Genomic DNA, 26,555 nt, shown 5'->3' on the forward strand with positions numbered 1-26,555 from the left:
GTGCACTCATGCACTCAAAAGACAAAGTTTAAGTACATCAGTGTGCTTGTATTCATCAAAAAGCATACATGTACTAACTATGCACTCAAAAGACCCCGAGTACACAAGATGTGCACTCAAAAGACTAGGTGTAAGTACATGAGTGTGCATGTATGCATTACAAAGCGTACATGTAACTATGCACTCAAAAGACCCCGAGTACACAATATGTGCACTCAAAAGACTAAGTGTAAGTACGTGAGTGAGCATGTATGCATCAAAAAGCGTACATGTAACTATGCACTCAAAAGGCCAAGTATACAAGATGTGCACGCATGCACTCAAAAGACTAAGTGTAAGTATGTGAGTGTGCATTTATACATCAAAAAGCGTACATGTAACTATGCACTGAAAAGACTAACTGTAAGTACATGAGTGTGCATGTATGCATTACAAAGCGTACATGTAACTATGCACTCAAAAGACCCCAAGTACACAAGATGTGCACTCATGCACTCAAAAGACTAAGTGCAAGTACATGAGTGTGCATGTTTGCATTAAAAAGCGTACATGTGACTATGCACTTAAAAGACCGAGTACACGAGATGTGCACTCATGCACTCAAAAGACTAAGTGTAACTATGCACTCAACAGACCGAGTACACAAGATGTGCACTCGTGCACTCAAAAGGATAATTGTAAGTACATGAGTGTGCATGTATTCATCAAAAAGCATACATGTAACTACGCACTCAAAAGACCAAGTGTAAGTACATGAGTGTGCATGTATGCATCAAAAAGCGTACATGTAACTATGCACTCAAAAGACCGAGTACACAAGATGTGCATACATAAGACTAAGTAAGTATGCAAGTACAACATCCGGGTAGTGATAGTGTCCTGCAAATATTGTCACGATGCAAACAACAGCGCCCCCAATATGCCCCCCCCCCCACCCCCACCCAAACCAGAATTCCAAGTTCACGCGTGATGACACGGTCTCGTGAGAGAAGCTGTCAACGCCTTCAAAGTAGAAATGTTGTTGTTGTTTTTTTTTCCCCTTGCAGCCGCAGGGGGCACACTTGTCAAATACTGACACAGGCCTTGGGCGCTGGGTTCAAAGGTCACTGGGCTTCCAGTGGAATGACGGCCAGCTCCAATATCTGAAATGGTGACACTCGGCGTGCAGATATTGTTTATATTGTTTATTGTTCCAGCGTCGCATTCACTTACAATGTAAGCCTTTTAATATCATTTTAATATTATCATGTACGTATATCTGCGGTTTTATTATTATTTTTAATTTAATTTGATTTTTAATCCACTTTTAATCAAGGATGCAGCGGGAAAAACACACACAAAAAAACACTTGTAAAGTGCTTTTAAAGCCAAAGTGTTAGCCTCTTAGCTCTTCAAATAGTATCACATAAGCTTCACATAAGTTTTCTCGTTTTTTTTTTTTCCCTTAATGCGACCTTACTGCAAGCGTGAAGTTTGAGAAAAAGCCCGCAATCATCTGGCACGAGAAGAATCAAACACTTTAAGATCCCGCTTGAAGAGCAACAAGTCGATGTATTTTGTTCCGCTTTCAGACGAGCGTCTCAGTGTCCCTAACGAGCCTTTAAATCCTCCTATGTAAATGATCACGCCGCGCCTCTGGCATCCCGCCGTGCCCGCCGAGCGATGGACCGAGCCGACATGGAAGGCGGATGCACACAACGAAAACGCGTGCATGCGGCCACAGCTTTTATGTTTATCGCGCTTTCATCGAAGGTCGTCGAAACCACGCTAACGTGAATACGCCTTTTTGTTGTGTATGCGCTAAAACGTCACCCTCGAAGTGTTATGGCGGTGACGCTCGTTAGCAGATTGGTGATTGGTTAGCAGATTTGCGCCCGGGTGAAACTGAGAACTTGGACCAGTCCAGTAGATTCATCATAGTGGATTCTATTTAATTCATTCAATCCCAGCCATTCGAAGTACGGAATCAAACATTTCTGAGGCAGGCGGATATAAAAGACACCCCGCCAAAAGAAAGGTTAGAGTCCCACCTTTCATTAGAAAAAAACAGTTTGTTCCTACCTTTTTTCGTTCTTTAGTAATCAGCAGTTAAACATAGGTAAGTTTTAGGAAAATCAGTTACCAGCTAGTAAAGGGAAAAATAATAAAAATAATTACAATAACAAATTTTATGCTTTTGTGACAAAACAAGACTATCCCAGCTGTTTTCGGGCGAGAGGCGGGGTACACCCTGGACTGGTGGCCCAGCCAATCACAGGGCACATATAGACAAACAACCATTCACACTCAAATTCATACCTATGGACAATTTGGAGTCGCTAATTAACCTAGCATGTTTTTGGAATGTGGGAGGAAACCGGAGAACCCGGAGAAAACCCACGCATGCACGGGGAGAACATGCAAACTCCACACAGAGATGGCCGAGGGTGGAATTGAACCCGGGTTTCCTAGCTGTGAACCCTGCGTGCCAACCACTCATCCACCGTGCAGCCCACTATGAGCATTTCATGGTAAAAAAAAAAGAAATAATAATAATAACAGACAAACAACCATTCACACTCACATTCATACCTATGGACAATTAGGAATCGCTAATTAACCTAGCATGTTTTTGGAATGTGGGAGGAAACCGGAGTACCCGGAGAAAACCCGCACATGCTAACTCAGAACATGCAAACTCCACACAGAGATGGCCGAGGGTGGAATTGAACTCGGGTTTCCTAGCTGTGAGCACTGTGTGCTAACCACTCGGGCACCGTGCAGCCCACTATGAGCATTTCATGGTAAAAAAAAATAATAATAATAATAACAAAGCTAGGATGTTTTTGGAATGTGGGAGGAAACCGGAGTACTCGGAGAAAACCCGCACATGCTAACTCAGAACATGCAAACTCCACACAGAGATGGCCGAGGGTGGAATTGAACTCGGGTTTCCTAGCTGTGAGCCCTGTGTGCTAACCACTCGCCCACCGTGCAGCCAATAAAATGAAATTAAAAGCACTAAATAAATACAGAACCACCATCCACCAGTAGGAGCCTAGACTTGGTTTTTCTAGGTTCTTGCCTTTGAGATCTTGTTCAGAGGGACCGGTACGGTGTCTCCAGAGATGTGGACTTTGCATCAGTCCATCAGGCTGAAGATGGAGCAGAACCGAAAGGCAAAGCCCTCAACTGCATTCCTACCTCCATCTTCCCCATAGAGATAGAACAAGGATGCTTCGGGATCACGCCGGAAGGAACTGGACAAAGTGTCCAGGGGGAGATACGGTTTCTGTGCTGCCCCGCAGAAGACGACGCATGGATGGTTTTTACTAAAACATGCATGGATGAAAAAGAAGCAAGACTACTTAGCGTGACCTGATTGCAAACTCAATCAAGTCAAAGGTGAAGCTTCACTCCTTTCAAACCCCGACGTGATGTCAAACTGACGGAATCACAGGGATTTTTGACTCTTCAGATCTCCGAAGAACTCCAATGTCCTGGAGGTGAAATATGCATCGTTGTGCTCGTTTGTAAAAGTCTCGGCTTCAAAGCGGAATCTGCTTGAACTCGCATGTTCTCCTCGGGGCAGCAGGAAGCTGAAACACAACAGGCGTTGTGTTTTTCTGGTTGAGGGAAAACTTTCTTCTTTGTTTTTTTTTTTTGGAGTTTCAGATCAGGAAGACAACACACGTTATTTTTTTATGTTTACTGCAAAACCAAGTGGAGCTTCTGACCTTCAGAGTCAGTTTTAGGCTCCTTTTGGGTGACATGGTCCTGAGTTGAGTTCCTCCAGGTTCCTCTTGGGAGCCACTGATGCTCAACAAGTAGATTACAGCTATTCCGTTTCATCCCAACTTGGTCACGTACAGTACGTCAAATTTGATAATTCTACAAATATTAAAAATTTATTTCTATTATTTTTGCATAATATTATGAATTATAATTTTTTCATAATATTATGAATTATTATTTTTAATTAATTATTAATGAATTAAATATTATTATATTTTTTTTCTTCAACATTTAAACTCCATGCTAATTAAATTATATTATTTTTCCTCAAACTATTAACAGTTTATCTCGAAGAATTGTGACCTTTTGTCCTTAGAATTTGACTTTATTCTCTTAATATTTTGACTTTATTCTCTGGAATATTAATATTAATATTTTTTCTTAAATATTAACAAACAACAACCTAATTTCCCCAAAATGACAACTTTTGTTTCTCATAAAATTATGACTTGAAAAAATAAAAGAAAAAATATAGAATATAGATATATTTAATCTCTATGCTTCGACTAACATTCAATTAATATTAAATATATACTCGGAAAATTGACTGTTTTCATATTGTGACTATTTTTCCATTTCTGCTGGGTCCCCCTAATGCTACTAAAATGGTGTCATTCTTTTTATTTTGAAATTTTTTTGTTAAATTATTTTTTGTTAAATTATATTTTGTCCCCCAAAAAACAACCCCTGTCCGCAAACGTCCCCCGGGCCGCACGTTGGTCCTCACAATATTACAATGTCATTAGTGTAAAATTGCAACTTTTTCCCATCAAACTTTTTGGTCTGAATTTGTAGACGTAATACTTGTAAAATTCGTCCTGATTTTAAATTTTTTTGTTAAATTATATTTTGTCCCCCAAAAAACAACCCCTGTCCACAAACATCCCCCAGGCCGCACGTTGGTCCTCACAATATTACAATGTCAATGCAACTTTTTCTCATCAAACTTTTGGTCTGAATTTGTAGACGTAATTCTTGTAAAATTTAAAATGATTTTTAAAACTTTTTTTAAATTATTTTTTGTTAAATTATATTTTGTACCCAAAAAAACAACCTCTGTCCACAAACATCCCCCGGGCTGTACGTTGGTCCTCACAATATTACAATGTCATTAGTGTAAAATTGCAACTTTTTCCCATCAAACTTTTTGGTCTGAATTTGTAGACGTAATTCTTGTAAAATTCGTCCTGATTTTAAATTTCTTTGTTAAATTATATTTTGTCCCCAAAAAAACAACCTCTGTCCACAAATGTCCCCCGGGCCGCACGTTGGTCCTCACAATATTACAATGTCTTTAGTATAAAATTGCAATTTTTCCCCATCAAACTTTTTGGTCTGAATTTGTAGACGTAATTCTTGTAAAATGAGTCCCGATTAAAAATGTTTTTTTTTAAATTATTTTTTGTTAAATTATATTTTGTCCCCCAAAAAACAACCTCTGTCCACAAATGTCCCCCGGGCCGCATGTTGGTCCTCACAATATTACAATGTCATTCCTGTAAAATTGCAACTTTTTCCCATCAAACTTTTTGGTCTAAATTTGTTACACGTTATTCTTTTAAAATTAGTCCCGATTTTTGAATTTTTTTTTTTTTTTTTTTGTTAAATTATATTTTGTCCCCCCAAAAAAAACCTCTGTCCACAAATGTCCCCCGGGCCGCACGTTGGTCCTCACAATATTACAATGTCAATGCAACTTTTTCTCATCAAACTTTTTGGACGTAATTCTTGTAAAATTAGTCCCGATTTTTGAATTTTTTTGGTATTATTTTTTGTTAAATTATATTTTTCCCCCCCCAAAAAACCTCCGCCCATAAACGTCCCCCGGGCCGCACATTGGACCCCCTGATGTAATAGCCGGTTTGTGTAATGAAGTCCTTTTTGACTTGCTGTGTTTTCGGCTTGTGTTGTTTTCCTGGCCTCTAATCAGGACAAGGAGCTCTTCCTCGGAGGCGTCATCGAACACGGAACTGTTTGTTCCGTCTCTAAATTTTTCCGTGCATTAATAGCGATCCTCTTCCCGTAACGCCACGCCTGTGTTTAAAGATGTCGCCCATGCTTGTCTTTGTGCGGCACCGATAGCGCTAGTAGCGTTATTATGATTATGCTTATTACCTGGAATACTTTGAGCGAGGTCGAGGGGGTCGGGAACCCGCGTGCTTGTGTTTTCCTGGTATTTAAATACCAACATTGAGTGCGGCAGCGGTGAAAGGCTTCCATCCTTTCAGTCGACACGCAGCTAAAGTGCGTGTGAATAATTAGAAGATGAAGTGGCGTCTCTTTTCACGGCGAACACAAGCTGACTGAATTCCCTTCAATGGGTCATTATCAAAGTTCACTTTAAGGTCGCTCAGGCTTTAACGACGCACAAAGGATCCGCCGCTGATGTTCACGCTCTTTCAGACGCAACATTTCAATACTCAACAGCACTTTGCTTTTTGTGCAAAAGAACTTTTTTTTCTTTTTTTTTTTTTTTTCCTCCCGGAGCCAAAGAGCATTTCTTAGCCTGTGGCCCTGAACAGCAAAGAAAGGGAAAGTGAGACGCTAACATCCAGCCTAGCTAAACATGCTCTACCTGCAAATGGGCAGCACGGGTTAGTCATCGCACTGATATCAGGCAGGTGTCCAATCACGCTGATATCAGGCGGGTGTCCAATCACACTGATATCAGGCAGGTGTCCAATCACACTGATATCATGCAGGTGTCCAATCACACTGATACCATGCAGGTGTCCAATCACACTGATATCAGGCAGGTGTCCAATCACACTGATATCATGCAGGTGTCCAATCACACTGATATCATGCAGGTGTCCAATCACACTGATATCAGGCAGGTGTCCAATCACACTGATATCAGGCGGGTGTCCAATCACACTGATATCATGCAGGTGTCCAATCACACTGATACCATGCAGGTGTCCAATCACACTGATATCAGGCAGGTGTCCAATCACACTGATATCATGCAGGTGTCCAATCACACTGATACCATGCAGGTGTCCAATCACACTGATATCATGCAGGTGTCCAATCACACTGATATCAGGCAGGTGTCCAATCACACTGATATCAGGCGGGTGTCCAATCACACTGATATCAGGCGGGTGTCCAATCACACTGATATCATGCAGGTGTCCAATCGCACTGATATCAGGCAGGTGTCCAATCACACTGATATCATGCAGGTGTCCAATCACACTGATATCAGGCAGGTGTCCAATCACACTGATATCAGGCAGGTGTCCAATCACACTGATATCAGGCAGGTGTCCAATCACACTGATATCAGGCAGGTGTCCAATCACACTGATATCATGCAGGTGTCCAATCACACTGATATCATGCAGGTGTCCAATCACACTGATATCAGGCAGGTGTCCAATCACACTGATATCATGCAGGTGTCCAATCACACTGATATCAGGCAGGTGTCCAATCACACTGATATCAGGCAGGTGTCCAATCACACTGATATCAGGCAGGTGTTCATGGATAAAGACAACCAATGATACTGATGTCCAATCACACTGATATCATGCAGGTGTTCATGGATAAAGACAACCAATGATACTGATGTCCAATCACACTGATATCATGCAGGCAACCAATGATACTGATGTCCAATCACACTGATATCATGCAGGTGTCCAATCACACTGATATCATGCAGGTGTCCTTGGATAAAGACAACCAATGATACAGATGTCCAATCACACTGATATCATGCAGGTGTTCATGGATAAAGACAAACAATGATACTGATGTCCAATCACACTGATATAATGCAGGTGTCCACTCACACTGATATCATGCAGGTGTCCATGGATAAAGACAACCAATGATACTGATGTCCAATCCCACTGATATCATGCAGGTGTCCGGGGATGAGGGCAACTCATGATACGGGTGTCCACTCACACTGATATCATGCAGGTGTCCAATCACACTGATATCATGCAGGTGTCCAGGAATGAGGGCAATTCATGATACAGGTGTCCAATCACACTGATATCAGGCAGGTGTCCAGTAATGAGGGCAAGTCATGATACAGGTGTCTACTCACACTGATATCAGGCAGGTGTCCATGGAAAAAAAACAACCAATGATACTGATGTCCAATCACACTGATATCATGCAGGCAACCAATGATACTGATGTCCAATCACACTGATATCAGGCAGGTGTCCAATCACACTGATATCATGCAGGTGTTCAGGGATAAAGACAACCAATGATACTGATGTCCAATCACACTGATATCACGCAGGCAACCAATGATACTGATGTCCAATCACACTGATATCATGCAGGTGTCCAGGAATGAGGGCAACTCATGATACAGGTTTCTACTCACAATGATATCAGACAGGTGTCCATGGACAAAGGCAACCAATGATACTGATGTCCAATCACACTGATATCATGCAGGTGTCCATGGATAAAGACAACCAATGATACTGATGTCCAATCACACTGATATCATGCAGGTGTCCATGGATAAAGACAACCAATGATACTGATGTTCAATCACACTGATATCATGCAGGTGTCCATGGATAAAGACAACCAATGATTACATACTGTCTATTTTCCCATTTTAAGCTAACTGCAGATGATTGACATTGTAGGATCACATGATTTTCCACCGTAGCCGACAAGGAAAGGAGGAATTTCCATCGCTGGGAATAAGACATAACAAATGCATATTGGTATGTTAATCACATGTTATTTGCATCTCATATTACCGCACACACACACACACACACACACACACACACACACACACACACACACACACACACACGCGTCCTGGAGTGTCGTTAATAAGCTTTAAAATCCCCCCAGGTTTGGTTTTCGTGACCTTGCAGATCGTCTCGCTCCCTTGGAACCTCGCTCGTTTTCCATGTGTATGTTGTCTTTGGCTCCGCCCCCCTCATCTGCATACGGCTGCTATTTAAAATAGAAACAGTTGCTGCGACATTGAGGGAAAGACGCAGCAAAGATGAGGAATGAGGGATGAGGGCATGTGAAGGGTTACATGGAAGTTGTTGGGAAGACCAGATGGACTTATTAGAGTTTTTTTTTTTTCCGTGCGGGAATAATAGCGTTTAAAAATAGTCGACATTTGGCCTGCTGCTGCTTAATCGCCTCCTTTAAGCCCGCTCTTCTGGGAGGACGTTTTCCGCTGCGAAGTGCGTGAAGAACAAAAGAGATCCATGACGAGCGATCGGGGACCACCGGGAGCCTGCTGGGACCCTTCCCACCAGGCTCCCGCTTAGGAGGGAGGGAGTCATGGGAAGATGTTTTTTTATTATTATTATTCCCATCACGTGAGTCTAAAAGGAGAGATTCCGAGGAAGTGGTCATCTGCTGAAGGGCAAGTTCTCAGAGGAAGACAATACACGGTACTTCCTGTCAGTTTGGAATATATTATTTCAAGTACATACTGAATATAGTATATTCTTCTCCGGTCCGGAATTACATACACATTGTGGCAGGAAAACCGGAAAACCTTTCAGGGCTCACGTCCAAACCTTCACCATCATTTAACACCAGAGTACTACAAGAATACTACATTTAACATGAGAATACTACATTCCTTTAACACCAGAATACTGCAATAATACTACATTTAACACCAGAATACTAGATTCCTTTAACACCAGAATACTAGATTCCTTTAACACCAGAATACTACATTCCTTTAACACCAGAATACTACATTCCTTTAACACCAGAATACTACATTCCTTTAACACCAGAGTACTACAAGAATACTACATTTAACACCAGAATACTACATTCCTTTAATACCAGAGTACTACAAGAATACTACATTTAACACGCAAATACTACATTCCTTTAACACCAGAATACTACAAGAATACTACATTTAACACCAGAATACTGCATTCCTTTAACACCAGAATACTACAAGTATACTACATTTAACACCAGAATACTACATTTCTTTAACACCAGAATACTACAAGCATACTACATTTAACACGCAAATACTACATTCCTTTAACACCAGAATACTACAAGAATACTACATTTAACACGAGAATACTGTATTCCTTTAACACCAGAATACTACAAGAATACTACATTTAACACCAGAATACTACATTCCTTTAACACCAGAATACTACAAGAATACTACATTTAACACCAGAATACTACATTCCTTTAACACCAGAATACTACAAGAATACTACATTTAACACCATAATACTACATTCCTTTAACACCAGAATACTACATTCCTTTAACACCATAATACTACAAGAATACTACATTTAACATGAGAATACTACATTCCTTTAACACCATAATACTACAAGAATACTACATTTAACACCAGAATACTACATTCCTTTAACACCAGAATACTACAAGAATACTACATTCCTTTAACACCAGAATACTACAAGAATACTACATTTAACACCAGAATACTACATTCCTTTAACACCAGAATACTACAAGCATACTACATTTAACATGAGAATACTGCATTCCTTTAACACCAGAATACTACAAGAATACTACATTTAACACGAGAATACTACATTCCTTTAACACCAGATTACTACATTTAACACGAAAACACTAAATTCTTTAACATAAGAATACTACATCATACACGAGAATACTACATTTGTTTAACATGACAATACTACATTCCTTTAACAAAAATACTACAATTAACACAAGACTATGCCATTCCTTTAACACCAGACTACTACGTTCCTTGAACACCAGAAAACTACATTTAACCCGAGAATACTACATTCATTTAACACGAGAATACTACATTTAACAGAGAATACTACATTTGTTAACATGATAATACTACATTCCTTTAACACCAGAATACTACATTTAACACAAGAATACTACATTTGTTTAACACAAGAATACAACATTTAACAGAGAATACTACATTTGTTTAACACCAGAATACTACACTCGTTTACATTCAACACGAGAATACTACACTCTTTTAACACCAGAATACTACATTTAATATGAGAATACTATATTTGTTGAACATGAGAATACTACCTTCCTTGAACAACAGAATACTACGTTCCTTTACCACCATGAGTGTGGGGGGGGGGGGGGGGGGGGGGGTATTCCGAGGAAGTGGTCATCCACTGAAGACCAAGTTCTCATAGGAAGGAGAAGAAGATGGCGTATTTTTCCGAAGGAATGTTTATGTGAGGAATATAAATGAGTTTTTTCCCGCGGGATGACGCTCCAATTATTTCTTCCTGGGAAAACACTTGAGGAAAAACTGGGATGAAAGGAGATCAAAATTGTTCCCACTCATTCATCACGACGACGGATGAGGATGACGATGATCAGGAAGGGTCCTTGGACGGCATTCCCGCCAAGGTCCCGACCTCCCACTCTGATTATTTTTATGCTAGATTTTTTTCTCGATTTTTTTTGTATTTTTTTAAATGTTTTTCCCTCTTGGATGTTTTTTATTATTATGGATATGAATATTTTTCCAATGCAGGTAGATTAGTTAGGTGTTCCAAAAGGTGCCTGAATAAAAAGTCATTTTTCCATTCCGGTTTTAATGGAAACGTGCAAATGTGACTTATGCATCGCTAACGATCCCACATCATTTATCCGCCAGTACGACTAATTTCTTTCCATTAACTCGGCCGGGAAGAGAAATCTACGAGTCGGGGACCCGAGGCGGCGGTGGCGGCGGTACGGGGGGCGGGGGCGGCGGGGGCGGGGGCGGCGGGTGTGGGGGGCGTATGGTTCATAAGAAATAACACGGTGAGCCCAAATGCTGCAATTAGCCTGTCCGTGTGCGTCTTCACTTCCACTCCATTTTTTCAGCGATGCCTTCAAGGACCGTGGGCCATCGGAACGCCCGGAGAAGACAATACACCGTACTTCCTGTCAGTTTTGAATATATTATTTTAGTATATATTTATACTTAAAACTATAACTATAACTATACAAAGTATATTAAAGTATAGATGGGATTATTATTATTATTATTATTATTATTATTATTATTATTATTATTATTATTATTATTATTATTATTATTATTATTATTATTATTATTATTATTATTATTATTATTATTATTATTATTATTATTTCCAATATTTACAGATGACATGCCCAGATTACAACCTTTTTTTGTCTACATATTATTACTTTATTTTTCCATTATTTTAATGAATTATTTTTATATATTTATGAATTAATTATATCATAATATTATGAAGAATAAATATTAGGAAGAATAAATTGAATGGCTTTCATCCATTTTATTCTTTAATTAATTAATTATATAATAATATTATGAAGAATAAATATTCAATCTATTCTTCATAATATTATTATATAATTAATTATTTTTTAATTTTAATATGAAGAATAAATATTCAATCTATTCTTAATAATATTTATTCTTCATAATATTATTATATAAATAATTAATTTAAAATAATAATATAAATTAATGTACAAATTAATGGGAATAAATAAATTGAATGGCTTTTCCATTCAATTTATTCTTCATAATATTTATTTTTCCAAATATTATTATATAATAAATTAATTTAAAATATTAATATAAAATAATGTGCAAATTAATGGGAATAAATAAATTGAATGGCTTTTCCATTCAATTTATTCTTCATAATATTTATTTTTCCAAATATTATTATATAATAAATTAATTTAAAATAATCATATAAATTAATGTACAAATTAATGGGAATAAATAAATTGAATGGCTTTTCCATTCAATTTATTCTTCCTAATATTTATTCTTCCTAATATTATTATATAATAAATTAATTTAAAATAATAATAATATAAATTAATGTACAAATTAATGGGAATAAATAAACTGAATGGAAAGCCATTCAATTTATTCTCCATAATATTATTATATAATTAATTAATTATTAATATTATTATATAATATTTCATATAATATAATATTCCGAACATGTTTTGTTTAGAGATTTTGTTAATATTTGAACTTTATTCTACTAAAATGTTATTTTCCCTTATAATAATCCCTCATATTTTCCACGAATAATTAGTTAAATTACGACATGTTTTTGGTTAATATTTTGAGATCAAATTTGGGGTATTTTTTTTGTAAATGCTATTTTTAGAACATGCACCAACCAATGGGAAAACAGCAGGTCTCCATTTATGGACGTTAGTTTGGTTTGTGTTGTTCTTCTAACGTCTTTCTCTGGTGATGCCGATACCGATACCGATGCCGATATTGATACCGATGCAAAGTTTGAACATTATCTATTGATGGTTTTCGTGTTTCGAGTTTTTCGTGCGGCGGCCTCGGTCTTTACTTTGTCAAACTGGCGTCTCTACGGGTCAACCTAACCTGCCATATTTACCCACAAAGCTTTGAGTTTAGTACAATAATAAAAAGCAATCTCAGCCCAAATGTCACAGACGGCGAATCTAAGAGTTTTTTTTTTCCCGTAGCAAAAAGAGGAAATGGTTGTCGCGGCTCAAAGTGAGCAGGAAGTGAGACGCGCCTCACCTTTAATGAAACTCTCTCCTGATCTCGCCGCTTGAAAGCAACTCGCCGTGTTTTCAACCCCCGAGTGAGCGCAGGTCCAACATTTAAAGCCACGCACGCATCATTTGTTTGGCGGCGGCGCGTGAACGCCATCATCCCGGCCCATCAGCACCAGGTCAAAGTTCAACCCCGGAGCCGGGGATCCCTCCACGGATGCGCGTCAATACGGTGGAGGTGACGCTAACGTGAGATGACGCGTTCGAGTCCGTGTTGTTGTTCTGGGAGGAAATGTTTTGTCTGTGCTTCACCGACGCTTCCATAGACTGGAAAGTCGACTCCGCGGAACGCCGAACACCGCGCTTGTTCTTCCCTTCCACGGTCCTTCTCCTGTCCGGAATTACACACACATTGTGGCCGGAAAACCGGAAAACCTTTCAGGGCTCACGTCCAAACCTTCTCTCAACCTTCGCCTTCATTTAACACAAGAATACTACGAGAATACTGCATTTAACACCAGAATACTACATTCTTTAACAGAAGAATACTACATTCCTTTAACAGCAGAATACTATGTTTGTCTAACATGAGAATACTACATTTGACACGAGAATACTACGAGAATACTACATTTAACACGAGAATACTACATTTAACACGAGAATACTACATTCGTTTAACAGGAGAATACTACATTCTTGAACACCAGAATACTACATTTAACACCAGAATACTACATTCCTTTAACACCAGAATACTACATTCCTTTAACACAAGATTACTACAAGAATACTACATTTAACACCAGAATAATACATTCCTTTAACACCAGAATACTACAAGAATACTACATTTAACACCAGAATACTACATTCCTTTAACACCAGAATACTACATTCCTTTAACACCAGAATACTACATTCCTTTAACACCAGATTACTACATTTAACACAATAATACTACATTCTTTAACATACAAATACTACATTTGACATGACAATACTACATTCCTTTAACACCAGAATACTAGACATTCTTTTAACACGTGAATACTACATTTAACACAAGAATACTACATTTGTTTAACATGACAATACTACATTCCTTTAACACAAGAATACTACACACCTTGAACACAAGAATACTACAGTCCTTTAACGCCAGATTACTACATTCCTTTAACACCAGAATACTACATTCCTTTAACGCCAGATTACTACATTCCTTTAACACCAGATTACTACATTCCTTTAACACAAGAATACTACAAGAATACTTGTAGTATGAACAGTGAATGTGTTACACTCCTACTCCTACACAAGGAGTCATAGGAACGTCTTTACGGAGCTTTTCTGCTTTTCACTCCCAAGTAGAGATAAAGACGATCTCTATCACCTTGGCGAGGTGGAGAACCGTGAATGTTCATGTCTTCCATCAGGGGGCGCCAAAGTGTTCGTTCTCTGAATGACTTTTATCTTTTCCATGTGAGCGACCGTAATGTGGAAATGGCACGGATACAAGAAGGAGACACGAGAAAACACTCCACGCCCAAGTCTTTTTTTTTTTTTTTTTGCCACCCCAACATGGCCGCACCTGGTGCTAACGTGTCAGCCTGACGGGGGCGGCGTGGAGGCTGACTGTGCCGCAAATACCAGCTGCCAATCATCCACCTTGTGACCTTTTCAGAGATTCCTCAGCCTCTCAGCCAACGGAGCAGAAGCTCTGAAGGGAAACTCACACGGGCGTACTTCAAAATTCGCCGATTTCTTTTACAACTCTTCCCGTACCTTTACACCGGGTCCTCGTAGGACCCCGGGTTCGACTCCGACATCTTAAGACATTTCTTTATAAGGACGTTTTCATGCAAGGATCTTGAAAGTAGCTTACCATGATAAATTCCCATGACATTTAACGCCTCATGCCGATGATGTCACTCTCTTATTTGGAGTGGAGAAGAATCGTACAAGCACAGCTCTCCAAGGCACGGCACCGTTCCATGAACATGTACGCCATGGCGATGACCGCCATGCGATCACTACTCAGGGGTTATTAATAACTGGTGTAATTTATGATATAAATATGAGTCTAATATTTGGGTTTTATTGTTCTTTAGCGCTTTAGCACACAAGCAAAAAATGGGAAAATGAAAAAACAAAAATGCTTTGTCACTTAAACATTAAATAAATGGGAAATTTTTTTTTTAAAATTTGGCAAAATGAATAGGCTTCGTTTGGGATCACTTGTAAATTTTTTAGTTTTCCAAATAATTTTTTTAACATATTTTTTTAAAACATTTTTATCCATTTCCCAACCAATGAAAATGAATGAGATAATTTTCAAAGAAGGATGTACATTTTTGCATAGAGGCCTACTATCAACAACTGTCTAACTAACTACTCCCTTCAGAGAGCAGCACAAACTGGGTCTAACAAGGACACAAAAACGCTGCACAACTCTGCAAGAAGACAGTGTTTTCTAAAGAAAAACACATTTTCATGCATTTCACTAACATTTTTATACAAATGGCCGAGGGGGAATTGAACTTGTGTTTCCTAGCTGTGAGGCCTGCATGGTAACCACTCCTCCACCGTGCAAAAAATAGTTTTCCAAAGAAAAAAAATAATAATAAAAAAATGCATTTCACAAAAAAATGTTTTCCACTTCACAAACATTTTTATCCATTTCCCAAACAATTGTAAACGAATGAGATGATTTTCAAAGAAGGATGTACATTTTTGCTAATCCAACTTTATCATTTCATAAGGCTAATAGATTATTAATAAACCTATTTAAAAATCTAAACTAAAACTAAAATCTCTTACCATGCTGTTAACTACTCCCTTCAGAGAGCAGCACAAACTGGGTCTAACAAGGACACAAAAACGCTGCACAACTCTGCAAGAAGACATATCTGAGAGTGTTTTCCAAAGAAACACAAATTTTCATGCATTTCGCGAACAATTTTTTCCATTTCCCAAACATTTTTATCCATTTCCCAAACAATGAAAATGAATGATATGATTTTGAAAGAAGGATGTACATTTTTGCATAGAGGCCTACTATCAACAACTGTCAGTCCTCTGCATCAATCTCCTGGTATGGCTGCTAATCCAAGTTCATCATTTTATAAGGCTAATAGATTAACTAAAACTAAAACTAAAATATCTTACCATGCTGTTAACTACTCCCTTCAGAGAGCAGCACAAACTGGGTCTAACAAGGACACAAAAACGCTGCACAACTCTGCAAGAAGACAGCGTTTTCCAAAGAAAAACACATTTTCATGCATTTCACTAACATTTTTATAGAAATGGCCGAGGGGGAATTGAAATTGTGTCTCCTAGCTGTGAGGCCTGCATGGTAACCACTCCACCACCGTGCAGCCATGACAAAAAATAGTTTTCCAAAGAAAAAAAATAATTCATGCATTTCACAAAAAAAAAATTTTCCACTTCACAAACATTTTTATCCATTTCCCAAACAATGAAAATGAATGAGATGATTTTGAAAGAAGGATGTACATTTTTGCATAGAGGCCTACTATCAACAACTGTCAGTCCTCTGCATCAATCTCCTGGTATGGCTGCTAATCCAAGTTCATCATTTTATAAGGCTAATAGATGATTAGAAAAGCCATCTAAAAAATCTAAACTAAAACTAAAATCTCTTACCATGCTGTTAACTACTCCCTTCAGAGAGCAGCACAAACTGGGTCTAACAAGGACACAAAAACGCCGCACAAATATCTGAGAGTGTGTAGTTTAAGGCTGGAAAAAAAGTATTGATACCTTTGCTTTATATATTTTTTGCAGCTGCTGCATGAATTATTGATGCAGCACCGGCGAATGTTTCTGACGTTAGCGCCGTGCTAATTAGCACTTTTAATGGAAGCGTCGGCCGCACTCAAGTTGAGCTGAGACTCGGTGCAGTGCCGCCTTAACGCGTCCTGCAGAGTCCCGGGAATCATGAATGCTTCTTTGGTGCACATTTCATAAATTAACTCCTGCACTGTTTGACCTGTTTGAGTGTCTGGAGAGCAAAAATAAACGAGCTCCTCTGTGCTGGAACACCACTGCTGGTTCGACGCTGGGCGGTTAATTGCTGGAGTCAACTGGTTGATGGGAGTGAAAGGGTTCTCCAGGAGTCCTTCTTGGTGTTGGTTGGCGGGAGGTAGAGTCAGTGAACAGAAGCTTCTGGATCAGGGGTTCCGAAACTTTACCAACGCAGGGACCACTTGAAAATCTAAAAAAAAATGTCCGCGGTCCACATGACATGGACGAAATGCTGCGTTCTCAGAGCACTTAACTTATTATTATGATTATTTATTAAATCACAAGGCACATATAATAGACTAGACTAAATATCAGTTACCAGCTAGAAAAGAGAAAAATAATAAGAATAATTAGAATAACTAATTTTCCGCTTTTGCATATAAAATGAAATTCATTCATTCATTTTTTATCGCTTATTCTCACAAGGGTCGCGGGCAGTGCTGGAGCCTATCCCAGCTGTCTTCGGAACTGGTGGCCAGCCAGCCAATCACAGGGCACATATAGACAAACAACCATTCACACTCACATTCATTCATACCTATGGACAATTTGGAGTCGCTAATTAACCTAGCATGTTTTTTTTTTTTGGAATGTGGGAGGAAACCGGAGTACCCGGAGAAAACCCACACATGCACGGGGAGAACATGCAAACTCCACACAGAGATGGCCGAGGGTGGAATTGAACGCGGGTCTCCTAGCTGTGAGCCCTGTGCCTGATTGTAGAAAGCTGCGATAAATACCGTTGATGGAATTTCATATTAAAAATGCATTTTTTAGAAATAGCATGTCAGGCTGTAGCCCCCCCCCCCAAAAAAAATAGCTAGCTACACCCCCTAATTGTGTTGGTCTGCCTTCATTGTTCCAACATCAGCATCTGCTGCGTCCCGCCTCCATCATCAGCCTCAATGAAGGCATCAGGAAAGAAGCGCTGAACAGCACTTGAAGGTGCAAAGACAAACAGGAAGTGAGCGTGAGCGCAGCCCAAACAGCTGCTCGTCGGCGTCCTGCTCGCTTATGATGACTTCCTCTTCCGAGGCCGCCGCCACCGCCGCCACCCCTGATTGGACCTTTTTATTCTCTGCCGGGAACGTGAAGAGTCCTTTGTGTGTGTGCGCGTTCTGAAAAGCCTCTTCAGGCCTTATCAACGTTTTTTGTTCTTTGAATTCAGCGCACAAAAAAAAAAAAACCTCCTCTTGCTTTTCATTGTTCACAGATGCTGTTTGCTATTTTCCAGCCGGCCTTGAACCTCGGTGGCCCAACATACGACTGCACTGGTTGCCTTTTCATGTCGGGAAACGCCAGGCATTTAACTCCACTGCACGAATACCTTCTACTTCTACTACAACATAATAAAATACTTCATTTTTGCTTTAATCGTTTTTGCACAGATATGTCTTTGACTAGTATTGGTCTGAAATACCGACTACGCAGATCTAGAGATCCGATCCGGTGTATGCTGACCTGCAAAAACTGGGATGCGTTCAGCTTCCGGGAATTGTGTAATCATCTATTAGCCTTTAAAATGCATGAAAATTAGTTTTTCTTTGGAAAACAAAGACATTTGTCTTAAACTACACACTCAAATATGCAGCGTTTTTGTGTCCTTGTTAGACCCAGTTTGTGCTGCTCTCTGAAGGGAGTAGTTAACAGCATGGTAAGAGATTTTAGTTTTAGTTTAGATTTTTTAAATGGGTTTATTAATAATCTATTAGCCTTACAAAATGATGAACTTGGATTAGCAGCCATACCAGGAGATTGATGCAGAGGACTGACAGTTGTTGATAGTAGGCCTCTATGCTAAAATGTACATCCTTTTTTCAAAATCATCTCGTTAATTTTCATTGTTTGGGAAATGGATAAAAAATTTTGTGAAATGGAAAAAATTGTTCGCAAAATGCATGAAAATTTTTTTTCTTTGGAAAACACTCTCAGATATGTCTTCTTGCAGAGTTGTGCAGCGTTTTTCTGTCCTTGTTAGACCCAGTTTGTGCTGCTCTCTCAAGGGAGTAGTTAACAGCATGGTAAGAGATTTTAGTTTAGATTTTTAGATGGCTTTTCTAATCATCTATTAGCCTTATAAAATGATGAACTTGGATTAGCAGCCATACCAGGAGATTGATGCAGAGGACTGACAGTTGTTGATAGTAGGCCTCTATGCTAAAATGTACATCCTTCTTTCAAAATCACATCATTCATTTTCATTGTTTGGGAAATGGATAAAAATGTTTGGGAAATGCATGAAAATATGTTTTTTCTTTAGAAAACACACTCTCAGATATTTGTGCAGCGTTTTTGTGTCCTTGTTAGACCCAGTTTGTGTTGCTCTCTGAAGGGAGTAGTTAACAGCATGGTAAGAGATTTTAGTTTTAGTTTAGATTTTTTAAATGGGTTTATTTATTATCGTAAAATTACGATTTTTTTTTTTTATGAGTTTCTTTTCATTCTGGTGTGATATGGGCACATTAAAAAAAAAACAGCCCCAGGCCACCCTTTGGACACCCCTTATATGAAGTAGAAGTACCCTACCTGAGACTTGGTCCAGTTCAGCGAGTGTCCAGGGCGTGTCTTCGTGTGTCAGCACTAGAAGGTCTTAGCCCCCAGAAGATCTGAGATCCAGGGGGGGCGGGTGGTCGGGCGGGGGGGCATGGGGGGGTGATACTTTAATCTGAAAGGCCACAAATGTTATCATTAGAATTGGATAACGCACCGCAGACACTAGCATCAAGTATTAATAACCCATCCAGCTTCTAGTGACCCGCCTTCAGGCCCAGTGTGTGTGTGTGCATGTGTGTGTGTGTGTGTGTGTGTGTGTGCGTTCTTATTGGCGTGTGTTTGTAATATTGCAGGTTGAAAAGCCCCGCAGGAGCAAAGAGAGGAAGATTGAAGAGAAAGTTGATATTGTTGCTGCTGTTCTTCTGCACGTTATTGACATTTACGTTCATCCTCTCGGAGAAAAAAAAAAAAAAAAAAAAAACTTAACGTCGTCTTCATGCGATTTGTAACGATTGTTTCAGATTGGGAGCTGACCTCATTTCTCCACATGAATATTTTACACTTTCAGGCAAAAGCTGTTCTTTGCTGCTTGGAGATTTGGACTAAAAGGCAAAACAAATACAATGAATGAAAGATGCGACGGCCTGCTGAGGTTTTTTTTTTTATGTTTATTAAGAAGACATCCAACATGATAAAAAAACTAAATATTTGCCCATTGAGCTGTATTAGAAATGTATTTTCTGTATGATTGTTTTTATTTTTAGCTTTTCCTGAACTAAAACTAGTTAGATTTTTCAATTTTCTGACCAAATCCGCGGCAGGAAGCTACAATGAGGACGCATGATTAAATAATATGTATTATTATTATTATTATTATTATTATTATTATTATTATTATTATTATTATTATTATTATTATTATTATTATTATTATTATTATTATTATTATTATTATTATACAATGTTCAATATTATTACATAATATTTCTCATCATTATTATTATTTGTTATTATTATTTATATATTTATTTATATATTTATTATATATTTAATATTATTACATAATATGTATTATTCATATTATTATTAAATAATTATTTATATATTAAATTTTATTATTATTATTATTATTAAAATTATTATTATATCACTGCCGTCCTTCCATAGAGAGGAAAAGCCAGCATGTTCATTACTAAAAGGACAATTATTTAATAATTTATTTATATATTTATTATATATTTAATATTATTATATAATATGTATTATTATTATATTATATTTAATATTATTACATAATATTTATTATTATTTGTTATTATTATTTAATAATTTATTTATATATTTAATATTATTACATAATATGTATTATTATTAATAATATTATTATTAATATTATTATTTATATATAAAATGTATTATTCAATTTTATTATTATTAATATTAAAATTATTATTATATCACTGCCGTCCTTCCATAGAGAGGAAAAGCCAGCATTTTCATTACTAAAAGGACAATAAAATACACAGGAAAAGTCACACAGGAGTATGACTTTTATTATGATCATTAAATAATATTTATTATTATTATCATTATTATTATTATATATTATTTAATATTATTACATAATACTTATTATTTATTATTATTATTTAATAATTTATTTATATATTTATTATATATTTACTATTATTACATAACATATATTATTATTATTATTATTATTATTATTATTATTATTATTATTATTATTATTATTATTATTATTGTATTTAATATTATTACATAATATTTATTATTATTTTTATTATTATTTAATAATTATTTATATATTTAATATTATTACATAATATGTATTATTATTATCAATATTATTATTACATAATTATTTATATATAAAGAGTATTAATAAATATTATTATTATTATTATTAAAATTATTATTATCATTGTCGTCCTTCTATAGAGAGGAAAAGCCAGCATTTTCAGAGTTTCCACCCTCATCGCTGCGCATCCTGTCCGACTAGCACGCATAGTTCCGTCCTTGAATTATCAAAAATATTGTTAAAAGTCATCAGTATGACGGTCCAATAATTATTGTTCACCCCTAATATGTACGAAGAACGGCAACAATCTGGCAAATTTTCCTGGCACTGTCTCATTGCTCCGCCCCCTAGCAGGAAATAGGAAGTGTTTGCTAAGATGAGAACACAACGTCAACCCTGGAAAGTCGTTGGCCCGTAAGTCAAAAAGTTTGGCAGCGAACAAGAACATGCTCACAATTAGATTTGGATGTTTTGCACAACCATCCGCCCCCCCGTCCCCGTCCCCGTTCCCGTCCCCCCCACCCCCACTTCCTGGCTGCAGGGGGACACTGATGAAAACTAATGCTCTAATTTTGTTGCTGTATTGCCACCTGACTATTAGATTGTAGCCTTTGTCCTGCACGGCAGCCAATGTGCTTGTTGCTAACGCAATTAGCCGCCGTGTGTGTTATTGCTTCATGTTCACACCCAGAGGACACTTTTAATAATAAGCTGAGGACGACGAGGCGGCGCACACTTTGTACCGCGCAGGAAACAAACACGCCATCCAAGGAATCCGCGTTTGTTCTCCACCCAAAAACAGCCAATTTCCAATTTTTACTGCTTTTAATAATAAAAATGGAAGCCATTTGTAACAACTTCAAATGACGAGTTGGACCATTCTGATGAACTCCGAGCAACCTTTTTTTCTCCTTCGTTTCATTCGCTTTAAGACATGATTTTTATTTTTTTTTTAATCTTTTCCCGGCGGTAAACTTCTGTGTTGATCCATTTTCAGTTCAAGACATGATGCGTCTTAAAGGAAAAGTACACTTTTGGGGGGATTTTTGCCTCAAGGTGGTTGCAATTCACCATTAAAAAAAGGAGAGAAGAAAAAGAAGATAAATATTTATGGATTTGGGACGGCACTACATTGTAAAAAACTGGCACACTCAGGAACAAAGTACACAATGTACAAAGTATACTTATTTTGTTGCATTTACATTTTAAGTGTTGCGTTTAAAAAAAAAAATTAGCTTAAAGTATATATTTTTAGGGGCCCACAGATGGCCCCCGGACGCACTTTGGACACTTTGTCTTTTGAGTGTTCAGACAAAGAAGTACACAGTCAGATGTACTCAAAAAGATCATGGTTTGCAGTAATGGGGAGGGATGAGGAGAGACAAAGTTGAGTGGTTGCAATTCGTCATAAAAAGGAGAGAAGAAAAAGAAGTATTAGAAATATTGATGGATTTGGGACGGCACTACATTGTAAAAAACTGGCACACTCAGGAACAAAGTACACGGTGTACAAAGTATACTTATTTTGTCCTTACTGTTGCATTTACATTTTAAGTGTTTTTTTTTTTAAATTCCTTAAAGTATATATTTTTAGGTGTCCACAGATGGCCCCCGGACGCAATTTGGACACTTTGTCTTTTGAGTGTTCAGACAAAGAAGTACACAGTCAGATGTACTCAAAAAGATCATGGTTTGCAGTAATGGGGAGGGAAGGGGAGAGACAAAGTTGAGTGGTTGCAATTCATCATAAAAAGGAGAGAAGAAAAAGAAATATTAGAAATATTTATGGATTTGGGACGGCACTACACTGTCAAAATTGGCACACTCAGGAACTAAGTACATGGTGTACACAGTATACTTATTCTGTTCTTACTGTACATTTTAAATGTTTAAAAAAAAATTTTTTGCTTAAAGTATATATTTTTAACGGCCCACAGATGGCCCTCGAGCACACTTTGGACACCCTTGGTTTGGCTGCTTACACCGGACACACTTCTGTACTTATACTTATACAAAAAGATCATGGTTTGCAGTAATGGGGAGGGAAGAGGAGAGACAAGTTGAGTGGTTGCAATTCGTCATAAAAAGGAGATAAGAAAAAGAAGTATTAGAAATATTTATGGATTTGGGACGGCACTACACTGTCAAAATTGGCACACTCAGGAACAAAGTACACGGTGTACAAAGTATATTTTTTACCATAGGAAAAGTAACGCTAGACACTGCTGCTGTGTTGTAGTTTTTCAGTTTGGAAACCTTTCGGCGTTGCAATGTGAACTCAAAGGAAGTTCCGCTTTTCCTTTAATAAGTATACTGTGTACACCGTGTACTTAGTTCCAGAGTGTGCCAATTTTGACGTGTCATGCTGTCAAATACATCAATATTTACTTTATTTTTCTTCTCTCCTTTTTATGGTGAATTGCAACCACTCAACTTTGTCTCTCCCCATTACTGCAAACTGTGATCGTTTTGAGTACATCTGACTGTGTACTTCTTTGTCTGGACACTCAGTTTAAGTACAGAAGTGTGTCGGTGGAGACACAGCCACAGTCCGAACCAAGGTTGTCCAAAGTGCGCCTGGGGGCCACCTGTGGACCCCTACGAATATATACTTTAAGCAAAAATTTGTTTAAAAACAACACTTAAAATGTAAATGCAACACTAAGAACAAAATAAGTATACTGTGTACAGTGTGTACTTAGTTCCTGAGTGTGCCAATTTTGACAATGTAGTGCTGTCCCAAATCCATCAATATTTCTAATACTTTTTCTTCTCTCCTTTTTATGATGAATTGCAACCACTCAACTCAACTCTTCCCATTACTGCAAACTGTGATCGTTTTGAGTATAAAATATATACTTTAAGCAAAAAATAACACTTAAAATATGAATGCAACAGTAAGAACTTTTTCAAGACAAAATATGGAACTGTTTAAAAAAAACTGCAGTAATGGAAAAAAAATGCAGTAATTTTCGAGATAACATCAAAACATAAAGTGAAAAATAAGAAACTAGCAAGAATAAACTTGTGATATTATTTGAGGAGCATAGAGTTGAAATATGAAATTGTACTATGAGTACTATGAGTATACAAAATGGAAGGACTATGAGTCCTTGTGGTCCACCAGAAGGACAAGAGGAATTGTGAAGTGCGCCACGACAGGAGTGGATGTGGGACCGCACCACAGTGTGAAAATGGCCACACTCTGGAACTAAGTGCACAGTGTGCCAGGGAAAAATAAGATGGGGCTCAAACGGAATACTTCTATTAGTACACTTGAAGTTGTACTATACTGTGCTTTTTGGGGAACGCTTATGCCGAACGACAGCCTCTTAGGGATAACGTCATGCAAAGCAGTAAAAACCAATGAAAAGCAGGCTTCGTGGGTGTCATCACTCACAGCGCTTTGTCACTCGGCGGAGAGTCAAAGTGGTTCGTGTCGCCGTGCACCACTGTGGCGCCCTCGTGTTGCAGAGTCGTGACCCGGCCTCGTGGCGCAGAGATCCTTCCGCCCGCTCTGTAATGAGACGTCTTATTAGCGCTCTGTCGTGTCCACCAGGGTGACCTCATGCCCCCCCCCACCCCCAACCCCCCCACCCGGATGAGAAGCCTTTATACTGGCAAGGTAGCAGGTATGAGTTAGCAAAAAACACATTCAGCAACTACATTTCTATAGCAAGTAGTACCTACACCAAGTACACATTTCAATGTGATACTGCCTTTTCCAAAGATAGCTGTGTTGTGTGCTACAAATGGCCCTCGGGCTGAACATTGGACACCTTTTTGCTGCATGAAGGGAACATGTCTTCCAGATCAATAACCCGCACGGGGGGAACAACACGCATGACCTGAGAGCTCGGGAGCAGATGTGAATCTGACCTTTTGTCCACAATGTCGCCCCCCCCAACCCCCGAACCCCCCCACCCCCGAAGCCCCCCCTTCACTCCATCTCTCCGCTGCGCGTCTTTTTTTTGTGCTACATGAATGATATTTTCCCGACTGGCTAAGGCCTCGCAAAGAGCAAAATAATCACCGCCCTCGTGACTCCGGGCGGCGCTGAAAGCTGCGGCGTTATCGACTGATTTAAAGCAAATGTTTGGCCGGCCAGAAGGTCACGGCGCCGAGCTCGTTACTGGAAAGAGAAAAAGCACGAGAGCAAAAAAAAAGCAAACAAATGAAAGCTTGAAATAAAAGTTAGTAAGTTTTGTCGGGAGCACAGTGCATCATATTGATCAGGTGTTTGCAGAAACAAAAGAGAGCTTTTTCTTCACTGATTCAGGATATTAAGAACCTCCAGTGAGGCGGCCGCAGGTGAGGCCAATATTTGCCGTGGCACGTCTCGCTGCGGCCATGTTAATAATTCACCGCTGGAACCGGCGGAGCGAGAACGCAATCAAAGAAGAAGCAAAGTCTTTATTCTGCACTTTCTTCACACGGCTGCAGGTGAGGCGTCACTGCGCCCGCCGCCTGTCAAATATTATGGGGGGGGGGTGGCGAGGGGGGGGCGCATCAATGGACCAAACCAAGGACTTTATCTTATTACTACTAGTACACTCCACTCTACTCTACTCTATTCCACTCTACTCTACACTCTACTTGACTTTAGTCCACTCTACTCTATTCCACTCTACACTCATCTATTTCACTCTTCACTCTACTCTATTACACTCTACTCGACACTCTACTCTATTACACTCTACTTCCCTCTACTCCACACTCTACTCTACACTTTACTCTATTCCACTCTACTCTATTACACTCTACTCTCCACTCTACTCTATTACACTCTACTCAACACTCTACTCTATTACACTCTACTTCCCTCTACTCCACACTCTACTCTACAATTTACTCTATTCCACTCTACTCT

The 26,555-nt window shown here is 38.4% G+C and overlaps 1 long non-coding RNA gene across 2 annotated transcripts in view; it reads right to left on the reverse strand.

The window, feature by feature from the left end:
- The window catches only part of LOC131119106 (uncharacterized), a 103,569-nt gene that overhangs the window by 35,211 nt on the left and 41,803 nt on the right, over positions 1-26,555 (reverse strand). For both annotated transcript variants that reach the window (XR_009126245.1, XR_009126239.1), the window contains 2 exons: positions 25,086-25,202; positions 19,897-20,035 (listed from right to left, as the gene is read on the reverse strand). This is a non-coding gene — a long non-coding RNA (uncharacterized LOC131119106). The remainder of the gene's footprint in view (positions 1-19,896; positions 20,036-25,085; positions 25,203-26,555) is intronic.

This window comes from Doryrhamphus excisus, chromosome 2 (genome assembly GCF_030265055.1).
Source record: "Doryrhamphus excisus isolate RoL2022-K1 chromosome 2, RoL_Dexc_1.0, whole genome shotgun sequence".
NCBI classification, from domain to species: domain Eukaryota; kingdom Metazoa; phylum Chordata; class Actinopteri; order Syngnathiformes; family Syngnathidae; genus Doryrhamphus; species Doryrhamphus excisus.